We start from the raw sequence: 19,927 nt of genomic DNA on the forward strand, positions 1-19,927 counted from the left end.
TTAGTCTTTTTTTTTTAAATTAGAATTTTTAACAGAAGAAAATGGCACTGTTTCCCAATTTTACACAGCCTAATATTTTAATCATACAGGATTCTTAATACTTCCTCTGAGAATTACTCTTCCCTCCCTCCTTCTTGCTTGTTTACAGATAGTTTTTGGTATTAAATAAGAGGAAGGGTGGGGCTGTCGAGGATCTAGTGCCCCTGCCCTGTGACACTCATGTTGAATTTGGCTGAAATTTGAAAAATAAAATAAGTCCCTTGTCACATGTGTTCTTCAGAAAAATAATGGCCTGCTTGTCATAAGTTAATAAATTATACAATCCCCAAATAGTCTACTACTGAGCTCATAGCATTTGTAAAACATTAACACAGTTACCACAGCAGAAACACCAGCAACCTGATGGAGTAACAGTCAAAGAAAGCAGCAGCCAGGGCTGCTACTCCTTCACCATCTAGGGCCCAGCAATCCAGCCCCACTTTCGATAAAAAGCCTCTCTTAGGCTGTCAGTGTTAGTCACATCGTTCAAATAAATAAACATTTGCATCCCAGTGCTGCAGAATGCAAGTTTAAAGGTAGATGATTTAAGAATAGTTTGTTACAGCTGGACATAATGTGTAGGTTTTTTTCTTCTGAGACAAAACTACCAACAAAGCAGCATTGAAAGCAAGAACATGAGGATGAAGGGAAGAAGCAGAACAGAGGATGGTGACATAACAGAATTCCCAGCCTGCAAGGCTTTAGGCCGTGTCTGCAACTGTAAAAAAACCCAGAGCTTGCAGTTTAGTTCTCAAAATCCCTGCTCTGTTTCAGATTATTTGTCCAGAACCGGGTTCTTGCGACAAAGGTTACAGGTCTAGTAGCACATAACTTGTCATACATAAGTTGTGTATAATGAAATATTATTCAAGGAATAAAGCATCAATAGAAAGGGACACATGCCAAATTTGCTTGTAGACAAATATTACATTGGACACGTGTGTATATGGAAAAGAGCATGTAGTTAACAAGAACATCAAATAAACTTTATGATACTTAATATTTAGAGGATGTGGAAAATTTGGAGGTGAGAGCTGTATTCTGTGGGTCTAAATTTTTGCATACCTGTTTGCTAATGATTCTTTTTAGACTCTCAGACCTGCACAAACGAAAGGCAGCCACAACTTCAAGGGCCTGGATAGTGTTCAGGCCACTTGAATGTAATTCTGCATGTCCAATACAAGTAGGAAAAAGGAGCAGGTGGCAACAGAGAAGGTACAGTTCAGCTGAGGTCATTGTGGCTTACGAAGCCTCAAAGCCTGATGATCCCAGGAGTGAATCTGAGAGGATGAGATCACACTCAGTGAGGGAAAAATGCTGCCATCTGGTGCCTCTGGAAAAAAAAAAAAAAGAAGAAGAAAAAAAAAGAAAAGAAAGGATTATGTTGATGGTGTGCTTCATCTGCAGTGGTATCAGTGCTTCTGGTTCAGTCCTGCAGACCTCCAGCTGTCTTTTTGTTGTTAGGAGGTGTTACCATTCTTCAAATCTTACTTTAAACAAACAGACTGAAAAAGTGCATTTTACAGTGGTTTGCCCACAAGAGGAATATTGTTAAGTATTAATGTAGTCTTTAAGGCAATTTTAGGAAAGGTGGTTTCAAACAAAGTCACATCTAAGAATAACATAGACCTTATTTATTTTGATGAAGTTATGCATATTCACACCAAGAGATTGCAGAATGCTCTCCTATCACAATCCTATTTATTTATTTATTTATTTATTTATTTATTTTACTATTATGTAGCAGAAGAAACTTGTAGTCTGTAAAGTACATCTGGGAGAGAATGGAGACACTGGATTTTGCTATCAAGTTGAGTGAAAAAGTTTAACAGAATGGGAATTCAATGCATTTCTATTGCAGAACTGACTTTGACCTTGAGCATCACTGCCCAGCCTCTAATGCCCACTATTTTATCTTATGAGCATTGTAGATTATACTGACTGCATGTCAGAAGCCTCAGAGGATACAGGACCAGACACTAAACACCACTTACTTTTATAATTCGCCTTTTACATCAGCCTATTTTGGATTGTTGTTGATAGAGCCTCAGAGGATGTGCCAAATATGTACCGAGACACTCCACGGTCTTAGAATGAGGGAGTGTTATTTTTGTCTAAGATATTTTTATTTTTACAAGCTTTCACAGAAAGCCATAATGGTAGCTTGGAGAGGTTGAAATTACTGATTAAATTAAAACCCATACATTGCTCTATTTTAGATGTAATAAAGATAGCTCTTTCTGGGAACTTAAATTTGTTTATCCCTTGACTAAGGGAAAATCTGACGGCCACAGGTCAGCTTCCAACTGGAAGTAAACTGAGTAAAGTGGTTCATATACCATATTCATTTTTAGACACAGCATTTTTGTAACAAAGTAGTCACAAAACCTCAAGAATAAAATTCACTCTTGCAGATAAACTAACTCCTGCAACAGCATAAATTTCCTAGGAAGATACTCTAGTCTAAGAACAGCTTCAAACTCATGACGTAACCTGAGGACCAGAAAGTCTTGAAAAGGATTTATTGTATAACTCTGCTGAGCAAAGAAAAGGAACACATCCCATTCAGTTCCTAGCCTTAATGTATCCACAGCCACCTTATATATGTTTTTCCTAAAAAATCCCTACATTTTCGTTCAAAACAGAGCTAGATCCTTATATCATCAACGTTACATTGAAAGAACTTGAAGTTTCTTCCTCTCCAATGGCATTGGAATTGCTTGTGGCTACATGGAGGGAGTCTGAATTTTTTAGATGCATACATAACTTAGGACAGAGGAGTAATTTCTTTGACAATCCCTTGACCATGGACAAATCAGGCAACTTGAAGCCCTTCTAATATTCTTAGCCATATCATATAAAACTAGGTTTAAGAAACAACAAAAAAGCTTTGTCAGTGTCTGTGGCAGCCTTATTAACAGCTACTTCTGTCGTCACTATCCATTCAAGTTACAGTCTGGGAAGAGCATTTCATTTCACACATAAAAGTGATTTTGCACAACTTCCACCTCCAAGTAGAGTAACCAAATCATGCCAGCAAGGTGATCCAAAGATTTCTTAGTAGCCAAACTTTTGTCTACTCCCAAGGGATTTGATGGGAGTTTTCTGTCGTAGATTGATAAATGGCTCAACAATCTTCTGAGCAAGCTGTGGCAAACATGGCTGTAAAGAGCCTGTGCCTTTGTCAGTAGGCTTATATTATGTATTAAACCAGTCTACAGGCTCCACATCTCCACTGGATCGCTCTTTAGGTTCCTGCCTTTTGAAAGGAGTGGGAAAACACCGGGCTAAAATAAGCAGGGGTCCAGATATCCATGGCCCAGAGAAACTGAGTTATAGTAGAGATAAGTTACAGCCCTGGTGTATATGCGGGGTCTTGAGAATAACAAAACACAACTCATGGTCTCTAAAATGACTTGCCCAATGCTTTCCAAATGACTAGCTGTGTTAACCTCTGGGCCCAGGTTGCCATGATACCATGAGATGTCCTTTCAAACCCAATTAGTCTCTCAGAATACTTTAGCCATCTCCCTACAGTCATTGCTCAGTGCACTCATGCATTTCAAAACCTTTGTTGCAGGGATAAGAGAAAGATATAGCATGTCTTAGCTTTTCCTTGGTTTATGCAGATGGGTGCAGATAATTATCTGTCAGCATCATTGTCCATCTGTGCACTAGCATACACTACTTTTAACATGTAAAAATGGCACTTTGCCTTCAGTCACAAGAGGAAAGCAGTGACTCCTGGCTTTTTTATGTCATCACTTTAGCCAACCAGCTTTTGCAAAGAAGTTTTCTTGATACACAAAATGGATGCTTAACCAGTTCTGGAAGAAGATAATGTGCAAATATTCCATAGTAAAACTACCACCAGCTCAGTACATGGACATCAGCTTCTTTACACTTTTTAAAGAATTTTTTATGTATAAATGCTGCCTTAAAGAATGGCTTCTTCTTTCAACACACAATTGCCACTGTCAGATGTAGAATGTTGGCTTCTGAAAATGAAGCAGACCCCTCAGCTACCCCCTGAAGCAGAAGAAGTGGTTGCAGCTTGATGTAATCTGCTTATGAAATTCAAGTCAGCCACACAGCCGATCACACAGGATGGGGTTTGAACCCTGCTTTGCCAGATGCACATTCATCCTAACAATGTTTGTGGCTAGCATGTGCACTTATTATATTGCAGATGGATAACATGTCTGGATAAATGAGACTTGGGTCTGAAAGACAGCAGTTTCCTTCATGATTTTAAGCTTGTTTTTTTTTCCCCTCCCCATTAAATCAGCTGATGAAAAAGTACACAAACTAGCTTGCATGTTCTTTTTAATCCCCTCATCTATTCTCCTCCACCATGTGATCCTTTCTTCCTCAAAACACCCGACATCTTTGTACACTGTCAGCAGTAAGAAACCAAGTACAGGAACCTCCAGAATTTCATGGACCTTTGACAGAAGGCAGTCCTGAATGTTATTGCACACTTGCTGCCTCTGCATGAGCCACCCTGCTTTCTCAAAATGTCTAATGAAGACTCTTAGAAAACAGTCCCTTCCCATAAACTCTTCCTGAGACTATTCCTTCATTTGTAGCACAAATCTTTCCTGTCAACAAATTTGCTCACTCTCCTCATAATTTCCTCCTGTGCCCTCTGAAGAGATAAACTGCAAAACCTTGCAACTGGCTTTTATTTCCTCATTCAGGCACTGACCAGAAAGGCACGGGGCTATTCTCTTGTCGAGTCATCAGCATAAAATGCTGACTATCACAGCTGAGAAAAGAGATGGCAGTTCGTGCAAAATCTGTATTCTGGGAAGTGGCCAACAGAGCTTGAATAACCTCTTATATGTTCATTGAGAAAAAAAAAAACAAGAACAAAACCAAAACCAACAACTACAACTACAACAAAACAAAACAAAACAAAACAAAAAATACACCTAAAAGGAAATACCTTGGATATCCATTAGTACATCTGGAACATTACATTTTCCAGCAGAGGCTACAGGAAGGAAATCAAGGTAAAGGAGTGATATTTATGAGGAAAATATTGAATGTCAACTCAATTGATTCTAATTATTACAGAGATGGATCTGTGCAGAAAATACTTCAGCTGTTCCTTCTCCCTATTACCTAATAAGAAATCATGCAAGGAGATTTTTCTTTCCATTTTGAAGGAAAACCACAAACTACATTTTTAGGAGAAGAGGAGTGCCCTGCTTATCTACTCTTACTAAATCCAAAGAGGTAGAAGATAAAAATTGCTGAAACAATTTTTGCAGTAATTCCATTCTCCAGCATCTTCAAGAGGTGCCAATCTTTTGGCCACCGAAACATCAGTTATCTCTCATAAGGAAGTAGTTGATCTAGTTTATTCTGTGATTTGTGACACGATGTTGAGTTATTATGAAAATGATTGACCTTTGTTCAGAGATAAGGACTGTAGGAGAAAAGCTGCTGCCCTTCAGCCTCTGTGATATAGACTCACCAGATTCCTCTCGTTTCCCCTCACTGGGGAATCACCCTCAGATACAGAGCCTTCTCATTCTCCTCATCCCGGAATCACAGCTGGTTCATAAACCTATCTATTGCCAGTTTGCAATAGGATAAGACTCCAATGGAAGTGGTCTTCAGTTTGCATTCTAGTAGCACAGTGACCGAAAGGGAGAAATGAAGAAAATTTAAACAAATACTAGGACTAAAGTAGAGAACAACATCCTGTGTTCACAGCAGAGTTCATTCTAAGATCAGAATTTGTGATACAGACTCACAGTATTGGATTAATTTAAGAGATTTAAACCTTTGTATGCAATATTAAACAAGAAATATTAATTGGGGAAAAGAATATTATGTTAAGTTACACTATTTGTCTTTTCCTCCATGACTGTCTGAAGACTGGATGAAGGCAAGAAAAACCAAAAAACTCAAATTATATTGGCTCACATGACTGACTCCTAATACTCAGAGAATCACATTTCTGTGACAATTTTCCAGCAGTAAAAAAGCTTCTAAATTAAAGGTGAGGTTGCTTAGTCATCAGGACTTGGTGTAGTTGTACCTGCTGCAGGGGATTGTATTACATGACCTATGATTACCATTCTATTCCTACTTCTCTGTTGCACAAACTGCCCAGCAGAATTCCTAAAATTGAAAGGTGACTCAATCTCCCTATCCAGAAATAACGTTGATATTTTTTGCAGGGGTATAAGCTCTAGCTTGCAGTGTGATGATAAAATCCTTCCTGAGACACCCAGGGAAGGTCTCTACCATGTAGGAGTTTCCACCACTGTTCCTAGAGGCTTACTGAGCAATTCACATGCTTCCCACGTACCACATTTCCACCATCTGCAGCTTCCACGTGGTTTCCAGATGTCCTATTGCCACCAGCAGCCGTTTGTGAGGCAGCCTCCAGAGCAGGGCTTTCTTACCGTTTCCAGGGCAATGCAACATGGCCACACAGTAGCCCCAGCTCGCCAAAACACCATCTCCGGCCTACACAGCATCCCACCACCAGCCAGAAGGCTAAACTCAGGCCAGACTCACCTTGTCTTAATTGCACAAAGTGGTTCAGAGCAAGAGGAATTGCGTCCAGCAGGCTGCAGAGAGGATTTTTTGAAGGTGGATTGCAGAGGGTCAGAGCTGCTTGCAAGAGACAGGTGCCAGGAAGGGGACAGAGCTTTTGGAGGATGGGAGTTTTCTAATGAAGATGGCCTGAAGAATATGATTTGTGTGCTTGAGCATGTCCAACCAGTATGGCCACCTTCAGTTAGGAAATGTTGTGTGCTCCTTCCTGATCATGGAGATAGATCTCACAGTTGGCTATTTTGCACAGCTGCTTTCATTTCGGGTCATCTCAGTCCATGCAGAAAAACTTTCATCTGCTTCCTCTATCATTCTCTTTCCAAAATGCAGAAAGCCTTCTTTTAGGTTTTGGTTTGGTTTTTTTTTTTTCCTCAATGAGCAGGTGAGAAGCATAAGTGGCCAATTCAGAAAGATTGCTTGTCCCAAAATTGCAGGAAGCGTTTGCATGCTCTTGTGAAAAAGATGTGGCACCTTAGTTGATTACTTGATTTTCAAGTTCTTGCACCTAGACGAAGTCATAAGGTAGAAACTCACTTGGTGTTTTAAATAGCTAGTTCTGGCAAAGTGTCATCTTTCCCTCAGGTTTGGGGAGTTTGGTCTGTGAATACAGCTAATTTAGGCATTATACTGCATTCTCTTGGCTGGGTGGGTGTTGGGTCAGGTGTTTGTGGCTCTGTGAGACCACCAGGTGGGTGCACTCTGCAAGACCATCCTCAGTGCCAAGGGCTGCAGGCTTGCATTCAGGGTGGCTGGAACATGTGAATGTCAGCCCCAGCACCTAAAAAATGCCCTTTCTCAAGCCTCTGGCTCTGTGTTGAGGGTTTTTTTTACAATACCTTAGAGGGGAGATGCCTGGTGCAATCTGTGTTCTGCAGCTGAGCAGGTGGATGCTGCAGGAGGGCTGTAGGTTGCAGACAGTGCAAGAGGGGAGGGAATCAGTATCTCCTCTGAAGCTGCAAGCAGCTTCTTCTAGGGACAGGCACACAAACAAACTTCCTCCTCTTCTCTCTTACTGTACTTGTCAAATCAGACAGTGTTCAAAAATACTAGTCTGGTTTTGTGGAAACAAGGGCTGTTCTCTAAAGACATTGGAAGCAGCAGGTAAAGCATCTAGCTTCATCCTTTTGTCTAAAGGAGACAGGTTTCATTTGAACTACCAAAATATATTCTAGTTTTTTAGTCCAGGACACAAGTACTGTTTTTCCAAAATACTGCATTCAGCTGCCAGTCTTTTCATATGTGAATGCACTTGATTTCCAGGTTTCCCTTTAAAAGTCTTTCTTTAGAGATTTCTGCTTTAGGGTTTTGTGTGTGTTTTTAAAATAAAAATAATTAACCCCCCCAACAAATGTCCATCTTTACATCTAAAAAGACAAACATAAAATAACCTGTTTACTGATGGCTAGAGGGTCAACAAAGCTGAACGGTGAGAAGGTTGATTTATAATGCATTTTCCCAAAAAACAATTACTGAAAGAAAAATATGAGAACCAGGCTTAAGCAATGGGAAAATTGCCCATCATTTAAAAATAATAAAAAAGCTGCTATATTAATCCTCAGTAAAACAATAGTTTAGTCCTTCTCCACTCTGGAAGTAAATTACAGTCTGAGCAAATGTAATATTATTCACTCAACTGTGTTCTCACTTAGGTCAAGTTTAATTAAGACTTGTCTTAATTCAAACAGTAATATCACATCCCTGATAAAAAGCAAGTTAAACCTCCCCTTGCGTTGAACACCATCACATTCCCAAGAGTTTCGGTGTTAGCTCAAGTTAATTATGTTTAAATTATTTCCTTTAGTGTGCTGATGTAAAGATCATCATCTGACCCCTTAGAACAGGAGCAGCAAATTAAAGCTTTCTCCCACTGCCAGCAAAGGCTGCCTTACCACTGCACCCTCGTGGTGGTTTGCCTGCCTTGAATTTTAACACTGAAGGGCTACATCATGTAAAAATCATTGCTCAGTTACACTGCTTGGCCTCTTACTCTTAAGATTCTTCCAGGGAGGTTTTCAAAATTCTTATCTTCCAAATATCTTTGTCTGGCAGTGGCATGAAAACAAAAATAAATGCTCACCTATGGAAGTTTTCAAGCATGGGAATGTGTAAATTGGAAGCTGTTTCTGTCTTACAGCACAGCTAATGACACAAAACTTCCAGGTGAGACAGTTGAGAAAAAAACAGTGTTTCTTGGGCAGCATTCCCTTTTTCACTGTTTTAAAATGAGCCCTTCAAACAGACAAGGGATAGGAATGAAAGAAACTGGATGAAATTGCCTCAAATCTGTTTTACAAGTTTTCAAAGTTTTTAGCCCAGGAACATTCAAATTATCAGAAAATTGGGATCTTTTTCACATATTGTGAGTATACAGATGCTCTGGTCATAAAATCAACCCAAACAACAATGAACCAGAAGAATTTGTTTGTAGTTAGTGTTATCAGTGACTTGAATTCTTGTGCTGAAGGCATGCCAAATCTCTGCACAAATTAAAAACCAACCATGAAGTACACAAAGAGACCTTTTCTGATTCTGGCAAATGCTTTCTTCTGCCCTTTTGTGGTAAATTTCTCCACTGTAAATGAATAAAGAATTACTTAAGGATTTCTCCTAGAGATTTACACTTTGTGATCTGATGGGTAGGGATGAGGCCACCTACAGACGACAGGCCATTCTTTTGTCCTGCTGTACAGAGGTTTTCACAAAAAAAAAACTTAAAAGCAGCAGAAATCTACAAGCTGTTTTTTCTTACAGCCTCTGTCCAAAAAGGGTGGCATTACATTTGCTGCATACTAGATGAATAAATATAATAACCTCAATGCTGACAAATTGTTTAAGAGAAGGCAGAAGGCAAATACTATGTTGTCTTCAAGCCAAAGCTTCAGAGGACTTTGTCCTTGGTTTAAAAATCAGGTCGAATACACCAATGCCTACAGACTAGCACTCTTTTCAATGCCACCCTAGCAGGGGGCTCAGAGTCCCATCCAACCTGGCCTTGAATGCTTCCAGGCATGGGAAGTTTAAAGCCATTCTTCCTTTCTCTATCACTACATGCCCTTATAAAAAGTCCCACTTCATCTCTCTTGTAGCCCTTTTCAATACCAGAAGGCTGCTAGAAGGCCTCTTCAGGGCCTTCTCTTCTCCAGGCTGAACAACCCAAACTCAGTCTGTTTTCATAGGAGAGGTGCTCCAGCCCTCTGATGATCTTTGTGATGTCCTCTAGACTCCCTCCAACAGTTCCACGTCCTGCTCATGCTGGGGACACAGTACTCAGGGTGGGGTCTTAGGAGAACAGAGCAGAGGGACAGAATCACCTCCCTTTACCTGTTTCTCGTGTCACTTTTCATGCAGCCCAGGACACACTTGGCTTTCTGGGCTGCAAGTGCACATTGCTGGGTCATGTCAAGCTTCTCATTTGCCAACATCCCCAGTTCTTCTTAGGGCTGCTCTCAATCCCTTCACTGCCCAGCCTGTAATTGTACTTGGGATTGCCCTGACCCAGGTGCAGGATCTTGCACCTTGTTGAACTTCATAAGGTTCACATGGGCCCACCTCTCAAATCTTCAAGGTCCATTTGGATGGCATGCATCCCTCCAGCATGTCCACCACACCACACAGCTTGGTGTCATTGGCAAACTTGCTGTGGCTGCATGCAATCCCCCTGTCCATGTCCATGTCACCCACTAAGATTTTAAACAACTTCTTTTCTAGCTAAGCCTTCTTTTTCCCTTTGAATGGGAAGTGTTTGTAAACATGTATATTTGCAGTGTGAAATTACTTTAGTTGCGTAATAACTATAATTTTTCAGTTTACAACAGAACAGGCTAAGGTCAAATTTACATGCTGCTTTTGAAAGTACATCTGGCATTAGAAGAGCCAAGGACACTGCAAGCTGAAGAAAAAAGCTTCCCCTCACATCCATTCACTTTGCCAAGTGGCCTCCCTAGTTTTTTTTGAAGCTGAAATTAGCTACCTTGGGACTGGTTTGGAAATTCTTTTTTGCTGAAGAGAGGAGGGCCATTCAGGTGTAGGAAAAACTGCTTAGTAACAAGGTGTCAGATAGCTTTGAGCCCAAGTTGAAAACCTAAATTTTTCCTTTCTATTTGCTAACTATGCTTAGCCTTGAAGTAGTACTGATTGCATGGGGTAGGAGCAATTTGGCCACTTTGCTTAAGTGCCTGGGTATAAAAGCCTCTAGAAGAAAATCCATCAAGATAAAAAAAAATCTTTCAGATCAACGCGATTAAGCCTGTTCCAGTTAATGCAAAATCTAGAGTTTCTAGAATTTAACCTTTGCTGCATATTTGGAAGCCATAATCTCAAAATACATTTGAAGTCACTTTTGCTCAGACAAACAGAAAGGTTAGGGGGTATTTAAATATCCAAATCCAGATATGTGTTCTGCAGGATTCCTGCTAACTGATCCTGAAGGTTTTTGACAACACAAATGCCTACAAGCTTTCAAATTAAAGCTCCCCAGGTTCACCAACTTCTGCTTCTGAGACAGCTCAAAACATGTCTCTTTCATCTTGAGGATTAGCCTGCATATCCATGCTTATCCTGAACATACCAAACCCAGATCACAGCTTGCCACATCCTCCCCTCCAAGGTGCTTGGCATGCAGTGTCTGCCAATGACAGCTTTTTCCAGAAGAGACCTGAAAGACATGATTGCTTCCCAAGACAGAGAGAGCACTGGGAATTGGGACCTGCAGCTTTGGAGGTAAATGCCTTGCCCTTTAGGATAACCAAGCGTTGAGTTTCCTTCTCAGACAAGCTCCACACCACAGAATTCTGCTACAAACAGCCACTGTGGGAGACAGGATTTCATTCCTGACATAGTACAGAGGTGCTCTCTAGAGACAAGAAGGAGACTGGAACCTGAGCTGGCCACTATTGTACACTGGAGTAGACAAGGAGGGGTGATGGCTGCATTCCTGCCCTGCTGCTGGTTGTGGATGGAATGATGGTCCTTGCTTGGCTCTCAAGAGAGAAGAATTTGTTCTCTCTCTTCAGCAGCAGGAGGTACCTCACTATAATTCACAGTACCAAAAGACACTGTATTCTGACCAGAAATTTAAGGGGCTCTAGGATGTACAGGAAGTTGTCTGCAACTGACTCAGCCAGCTCCTCATTCTGAAACACCCAATTCTTATCAACATTTTTAAAATGCCTGTTACCAAGATTATCCTGAAATCATATCAGGACACAACATATCAGGGCATCCAGATTTCTAGCCTCAAAAAAGTGTATTCCTGGTGCAACTGGAAGTCTGCTGAGACACAGCTTTGCTCAGTAGAAGCTGTCCTTTATTCCTGTGACCTCTACCACGGCTGGCTGTCCCTTGCTATTCTTTCGGTGAAGGAAGTTTCCTAACATACCCAAGCTGTGTCGCCCCTAGTGTAGCTCATCCTGTTGCTTGCTGCTTTGGAGAAGAGACTCACCCCCGCCTCACTACACCCTTTTCTCAGGTAGCTGTAGAGAGTGATAAGGTCTCCCTTGTCTCCCGATCCCGCAGCTCGGCCGCCAGGCGCGTCCTCCCGCAGCGCCTCCCGCGGCGGGACGGGGTGGGATGAGGCGGGATGAGGAGGAGCGCGGCGGGATGCGCGGACGGCGGGGACCCCTAGTGGCACCGAGGCCCGGCCGGGAGAGGTTCTAGGTCCTGCTGCCTCAAGCAGGTATCTGGTGAAATGCTTGTGGAAAAAGTAAAGTCAGTATTTTTGGACCGCTCTGTTCAAAAGAGGTAAAAAACATGTTCAGTGTGAGTAATTGTCACAAAACCGGGTCCACAAAGCGTGGCTGTTTGCAAGTGACACGCACTTATTATTTAGCCTAACACTCTTTAAGTCTTACAAATCAAGCTTAAGAAGGGAGATGAACTGTTAGAGAGGAGAAGGAAGGTCCATTCAAAAACGAGATGTTCTCAATCCAATCAAGCCTCACCTTAATGTCCTGTGTCCAACACTGACATTAAGCAGTTGACACCAAAAGCATAAGGCCAGAGCCTTCCTTAGGGACACTCCAAATACTCTTTTGACTTCATAATTTTCAGCTCATGCTAGGCCACGTACTGTTGTTGTCCATTTAGGATGTCTCAGCGTAGTGCAGACATGCCTTATACTCATGGGGCTGCAGTGCTGCGGCACAGTGGCTGACCCTGGGCAGAGAGAGGCCCATCCCATCCCATCCCATCCATCCTGTCCATGGCACTCACCTGTCTGGGTCTGCTATGGAGCCACCAAGACCATGTCAGGGAGGCAAGAGCTGCTCCTTGCCCTCCTACTGCAGGAGGTCTTTCTTAAGCAGATATAAGAACTACAAGACAGATAGTTCTGATGCCTGCAGAAGCCATTGCCTGCTTAGAAGTAATGAAAGTACCCTCTGAAATTTAAAACTGTACTTTTTCTCAGCTTTTTGTGTTGAAGCAATTTTTTGTACACACACAACTCAGGCAATCGGGCTAAACTGACAGTTTTATTGAAGAAAAATTATAACATATTATATACAAATACATATAAAACACAGTCTGTTTGCAAACTGTGTGTGATAAAAATGAACTAGATCTAATCATAATGTCTGAAGGGGAGTCACAGACTGGTGCCACAAAGACATGGCCGAGAACAGTCTGGCAGCAGGATGGCCTGGGGACAGCCAGATGCTTGGGGCACTGTCCCTGCACCCATCCCTGCTGTGCTTCCCTGTGTCACTCTCTCAGAGGATGCTGCTGAGGCTTGGAGCAGCTGTCTCCAGGCACCTCCCTGGCGCCGGGAGCCAGGCACTGCTGCTCCTGCTCCTGTGGGCGGTGGGTGCGAAGGAACACCCTGCACACAGCCCTGAATGCCCTCCTGAACAGGGACTGTCGCTGCTGTTGCACCGTGGCGTGACTGGTTGTGAGCGGAGGAGGTCTGTCTCCAGGGGGCTGTGAGGGCAACAAGCAAGCTCCTGTCTGCCCTCCTGGCACAAAGGGCACTTTCCAGGAAGAAGTGCATGATTCGTGGCCAGTGCTTGTGGGTATGGTGCCAGAGGCCTCCCCTCGCTGCTGTGATGCTCGAGTTGGGAACATGGCAGGCTCATCCTTGGTGTCCATGGAACCAGCCAGGTCAGGAGATGTGCTCTGCAGTTTGCTGATAGCCTCTCCTGTTCCTGCTGTGCTCTTATCCTCTTCCCCTTGAAACAGCTCTTGGTCACTGTACACTTCTGATGTGTCTTGGGACTTCTGGCATTGGCTGCATTCTTCCCAGATGTCTGAGGGCACTGGAGATGTGATGTCCTCTTCCAGTATCTCATGGGACTGCTCCTTGTCAATCTTGTTTTCTGAGTCCTCTTCCTCATTGGCCAAGGTCTGTGGATCACTGGGAACATAGACTTCAAGCCACTGCAGCACCTTCTGCTTGCTCGAAATGGTCTCCAACCTCTCCAGACCTGTTGGCAATGGCTGCCCAAAGTTGAGAGATGCGTTCCCCTGGGAGGTGAGAAAGGAGAGAGGGGTATTTCTTGAGGAGTTCTTCCCCAGCTTGAGTAAGAACTTCTTTACATTGAGATGGCAGAGCCCTGGAATAGGCTATCCAGGGAGGTTTGTGGAGTCTCCCCCTCTGGAGACATTCCAAAGTCACCTGAACTTTTATGCGCGTAACCTGCTCAAGTTGACCATGCCTTGGCAGGGTGTTGGACTGGACTATCTCCTGAGATGCCTTCTAATCCTAATATTTGTGATTCTATATGATTCAGTGGTTCTGTTATTTGTAAAAGTCAACTGGCTTCCTCCAGGAAATACCTGCTGGAGACCTAGCAGCAGCAGCTGCTGGAACAGTGCTGTGGGAGGGGGATCGGGCTGCAGTGGTGCAGTGCAGCAGCTGGTCCTGGTCAGAGAGAGGCTCATCCCCCTGTCCCATCCTGTCCTGTCCATGGCAGTCACCTGCCTGGGTCTGCCATGGAGCCACCAAGACCAAGTCAGGGAGGCAAGCTGCTCCTTGCCTTCCTCCTTTGGGGGCTCTTTCTCCTCCAGGCTGTGCTGCTGCCATGGCAGGATGGCACTCCTCTGCGGAGCCCTGCACCTGGGATGGGCCTGGCCAGTTTTCTTTAGCCCTTGCAAAGGCTTCCACTTGCTTTTCATGATGGCTGAGGAGCCCCTCCATCCTATGAGCTCTGTGGGGAGGAGCGGTCTGAGCCTGTCCCCATGGAGGGACAAGGCCTGGGCCTGGCTCTCCAGAGGTGCTTCCTCTGGCTGCCTGTGACGCACCCTTGGGAAGCAAGACCAGGAGGAGGAAGAGTGGGATGGAGGCAGCTGCCTTGGCACAGCGTCCCCCACAGTGCCAGCAAGCCCAGCCCCAGCCCGCAGGCAGCTCCGTGCAGCCCCATCCCGCAGCCGGCCTGTCCCTGCTGCCCCGTCCCTCACCTGGCACATCCAGTCCAGGCTCAGCAGCTTCCTGTGCATCTGGGACTTGGCGTGCTTCACATGGCTCTCCATGTCTGTCTCTGACCCTCTCTGCTGCGGAGCTGCTGGGGCTCCAGGGGAGATGCAGCCTCCTGCGGGAAGTGCTTTCCTGGGAGTGGGCACCCCAGGGCTCTGCCCTCCTTCAATCCCCCACGGCCAAGGCAAGGCCTCGCAGTGTCACAGTGGTCTCTGGGCACGATGCAGCCCCTCATCACAAAGCCCTGGCAGCTGAACCCAGGCCCCGCTGCCTGTGCACGTCTTCCATGGCACACAGAAGAAATTATACAAAAACATTTTATCCCTCAGTTCTTATACCTTAAGCAGATATAAGAACTATAAGACAGATAGTTCTGATGCCTGCAGGAGCTGTCACCTGCTTAGAGGTAATAAAAATACCCTGTGAAATTTAAAACTGTACTTTATTTCAGCTTTTTGGGCTTGAACCAATTTTTTATATGCACACAACTCAAATAAATTGGGTAAATTGGCAGTTTAGTTAAGAAAACTGAATACTTACAATATAGATATGTGCAATAAATTTTATTTCTGAAGTGTTTGTAGTAAAAATATGAAACATATCTAATCATAGTCTGTCTGAAGGGGAATCATAGGCTGGTCTCACAAAGCCACGGCCAAGAGTAGTCTGACAGCAGGATGGCCAGGCTGTCATCGGCCCATCAAGACCTGCATCCATGTCAGGGTTGGAAGCTGCTCCTCCTGCTTTGGGAGTTCTCTGTCAGTGTCTCCTGCTGCCATGGCAGGGTGGCATTTCTCCTCAGAGCCCTGCGCTTGGGACGGGCCCGGCCGTTCCACTGCAGCAGCTGAGGAAGGCTCTTCGTGCCTGGCAGGGTGCTTGGGTGGTTCCCGCCATCCTGAGAGCTCCGTGGAAGCAGTGGCAGCCTGTCTCCATTGGGGTCTGAGGCCTGGGGCTGGGTGTCCGGAGGCACTGCCTCTGGCTGCCTTTGTCCCCCCTCCAGGAAGGAAGAGGAGTGGGATGGAGGCTGCTGCCTTGGCACAGTGTCCCCCACAGTGCCAAGCAAGCCCAGCCCGCAGGCAGCTCCGTGCAGCCCCATCCCGCAGCCGGCCTGTCCCTGCTGCCCCGTCCCTCACCTGGCACATCCAGTCCAGGCTCAGCAGCTCCCTGTGCATCTGGGACTTGGTGTTCTTCACATGGCTCTCCATGTCTGTCTCTGACCCCCTCTGCTGCGGAGCTGCTGGGGCTCCAGGGGAGATGCAGCCTCCTGCGGGAAGTGCTTTCCTGGGAGTGGGCACCCCAGGGCTCTGCACTCCTTCAATCCCCCACGGCCAAGGCAAGGCCTCGCAGTGTCACAGTGGTCTCTGGGCACAATGCAGCCCCTCATCACAAAGCCCTGGTACCTGATTCCATTCCCAGTGCATGTGTTCCATGGAAGATATAAGACACCATATAAAAACATTATTTTTGGTTTTGAATCAATTTTTTTATGCCCACAACTCAGATAATTGGGCTAAACTGAGTTTTATTGAAGAAAAATTATAACATATTATATACAAACACATATAAAACACAGTCTGTTTGCAAATTGTGCGTGGCAAAACAATGAATCAGATCTAATTATAGTGTGCCTGAAGAGGAGTCACAGACTGGTGTCACAAAGACATGGCCACGAACAGTCTGGCAGCAGGATGGCCTGGGGACAGCCAGATGCTTGGGGCACTGTCCCTGCACCCATCCCTGCTGTGCTTCCCTGTGTCGCTCTCTCAGAGGACACTGCTGAGGCTCAGAGCAGCTGTCTCCAGGCACCTGTCTGGCACTGGGAGCAGGGCACTCACAGGTCATTGCCAAGGAATGCCCTGCACACAGCCCTGAGTGCCTTCCTGAACAGGGACTGTTGTTGCCATCATGTCAGGGTCAGGGGAGGAGATCTGTCATGAAGGGGCTGTGTAGACATCAGACAAGCTCCTGCCTGCACTCCAGGCACTGGGGGATCTTCCCAGGAAGGAGTGGATGGTGCATGGCCAGTGCTTGTGGGTGTGGTGGTGCTGAGCTAGCATAGCCAGTGCTGCTCTCTGTGATGGCTGGGCCTGGCTTGCCCTCGCTTGGACAACACTTGACTCAGGCATGTGGCTGGATCATCCTTGGTGTCCATGGGACCAGCTGGACCAACAGACATGCTTTTATAGGTTTGCTTCCAACTGAAGTCAGAAGCTTGTTTTGTGCAGCTGGACATGACACAGCATGGAGTCTGGCAGAGCTTGCTTTTCTCTCTGTCCCGGAACAGCCTATGCTTGTATCACAGTTTGTCACATCAAAAACAAGGTCAAAGTATGCGGAGCTACACACACCCTTCAAGTACATACAACCCCCAATGATAAACCCCAGTTAGGCAGGCAGTATAAGCCACTATTGGGCAATAAGAGCTCTCAGTATGTTTTCTTTAGAGGTGTGCATGATATCTGCCAGATAGCACGAGTATTTCACTTCCTGCAATCAAAGAGCAGGGTCCCAACAGCAGAAGTGACAATCAGCCTCTTGCTCTGAAAACTGTGTGGGACTAGCTCAAAACTCAAGTATCTGCTGAGCTGGGGACAACTGGCCCAGTCACTTCATATGGGAGCAGCAACCACTTGAGGAAGCAAATTGCCTCTATTGCACCTTGACACAGCCAAGTGCAAGTCACCTGGTGGCAATTAAAGGGGGCCAAACCTTGACTTCCCTGTGAAAATATGTGGCCTTTACACAATCACTTGCAAAGGATATCTGCATGCTAACAAAATCCTTATAATAACCAGTCTTTGTCATCGCCTGTTCCTTGAGGGATCAGAACGTGTCCCTGTAATTCACCAAGGAACAAGCATCAGTATTGAGAAGGCAGGGTACAGTATGTATCCACTGAACAAATCCCAGTGTCTGTAGTACTCAGCTGTACATTCATGGAGGACTTGGAGTGCTGGGCTAATGGCTAGACTCAATCATGTTGAAGGTATTTTCCGACCTAAATTGGGTGTGTGTTTATGGGTGACACATTCCCACCTGTTTCTGGCAGCTTGTCATATACAGGACTCATGCTTAAGTTCATGCAATTTGAAATTGCTACACAAGGAACTGAATATCCATTTTATAAATGGGAAACTACTCGCAAGAGAAAGGGAAATTGCACCTTAGGTAGTAGTACCAGCTGGACAAAAGGACTCTGCAAGTCTCAAACGTTACCTGTCTAGCAGGAGAAAACTCACTGCTAAATTTTCCCTTCCTTCCCTCAGAAGACCATTAGGAAGCAAACACAGGAAAGCTCTGTGCTTCTCCACAAGTTTGCTAAAGCCAAGGAGGTGCATGGCACACACCCAGTTGGCTGAGGGTCAGTGTTTAACAGATGTTACACTCTGTGTAATTTAGAAATAAGATGCATTTTTTTACCTGGCTTGTTTGAAGCTGTAGGAGGTGAAGGGCCTCAAATCCAAGATTTAAAAGGGAAGGAACAGGAAAGCAGGGAGAGGTAGCTGCCAGCTGCCACCCCTTCAGCACCACAAATGGTGAATAGTGATAGGTCTGTATCAGTATTGTTGGAGTGAGCACCTTTAGGAAAAGATGACAAGCTTTCATATCTTTGGACATGAGACACATTGTACAGTTTTCAGCAACAGACATGGATAGTCTGAAGCCTGGAGGGGCAAAAGGTTGGAAATTAATAGCAGACTTTCTATTAAGAACACAAATATAAGGGATCAAATGAATATAAATTCTTGTTAAGAGAACTCCACCCACTATACAGGCTAGAGGAAATAAAAAACAGGAGGACTTCTGTCCCAATTTTATTTTTTTTTTACACACCTGCTTCAATGAAAGATTGAAACAGTCAAACTAAAACAGACATTAAATGCTCATACCATTTACAATATTTACAGAATATACATTTTTCTTTTTTGCTCAGCAGGTAATTATAGCCACTTGGGACAAAAGTGCAAGTGAAAGGAATCACTGATGTACAAAGTTAACTTCCCTGTTGATCATGTTGCAATGCTTGAACTAACAGAAGTAGCCAGTGTGGTAAATTCTCTTTATAGTAACCAAGCATGGATGTCACTTCACAGAGACAGATCCTGCTCAGTCACACCAAGCCTAAACCAGAAGGAAGCTATTACTCTACCTAGAAAATTGATGAATGAGTTCACAGGTGATCCCATCTTCATTTTAACATTGAAAAGCAGGATTGCAGTGTTGAATTTTCTATTGTGCACATTGACAGCAATTAATTTCATATGCTCTGTTGTATTAAATACTAAAATATATTTTAACTTCCTTATTGTACATGCTATAAAATTACACTAAAAATTTCAAGTTTCTGAAGTAACAATTACCCTTTTACATATATATTCTCTATATATTTTAAAAATATTTAGATTTTTTTTAATATCCAGGATAAAGATACACTAGTTCCAGTATGGCTGCATTTTATCATAACATATACCAGAGTCCCATACATAACCAAAGCCTCATCTAAAAGCTAGTTTTGAAGATATTCTACTTTGGTTTCCTTCACATTTTTTCTTCCCTTCTTTTTAAATCATCTTTCCAAAGGTAGCTGTGCTACTTTTTAACTTCAGGTTATGCTCTATCTGGAGTGAGGGCTGAACTTCAGTCCCCTCCAACTAATAAGCCCAGTCACAGAGCCACTGATGGACAAGCAGCAGGTGATGTTTTTCGTCTCCTGGAGTGTTCCTTCAATACAGTACTGCAATCTCCAAGTCAGACATAATTTAAGTCTGTCAATACTTGACACGAACAGGAATTACTTCAGACCTGGATTTTGTTGAATCTACAAGGGGCTGCCTTTCCATACACAAGCTGTACAAGCTCAAGCGCAAAACAGAGTGCACGGTGGTCTCAGCTACGTGGTGCTCA

Source organism: Camarhynchus parvulus, chromosome 4 (genome assembly GCF_901933205.1).
Source record: "Camarhynchus parvulus chromosome 4, STF_HiC, whole genome shotgun sequence".
Lineage (NCBI taxonomy): Eukaryota > Metazoa > Chordata > Aves > Passeriformes > Thraupidae > Camarhynchus > Camarhynchus parvulus.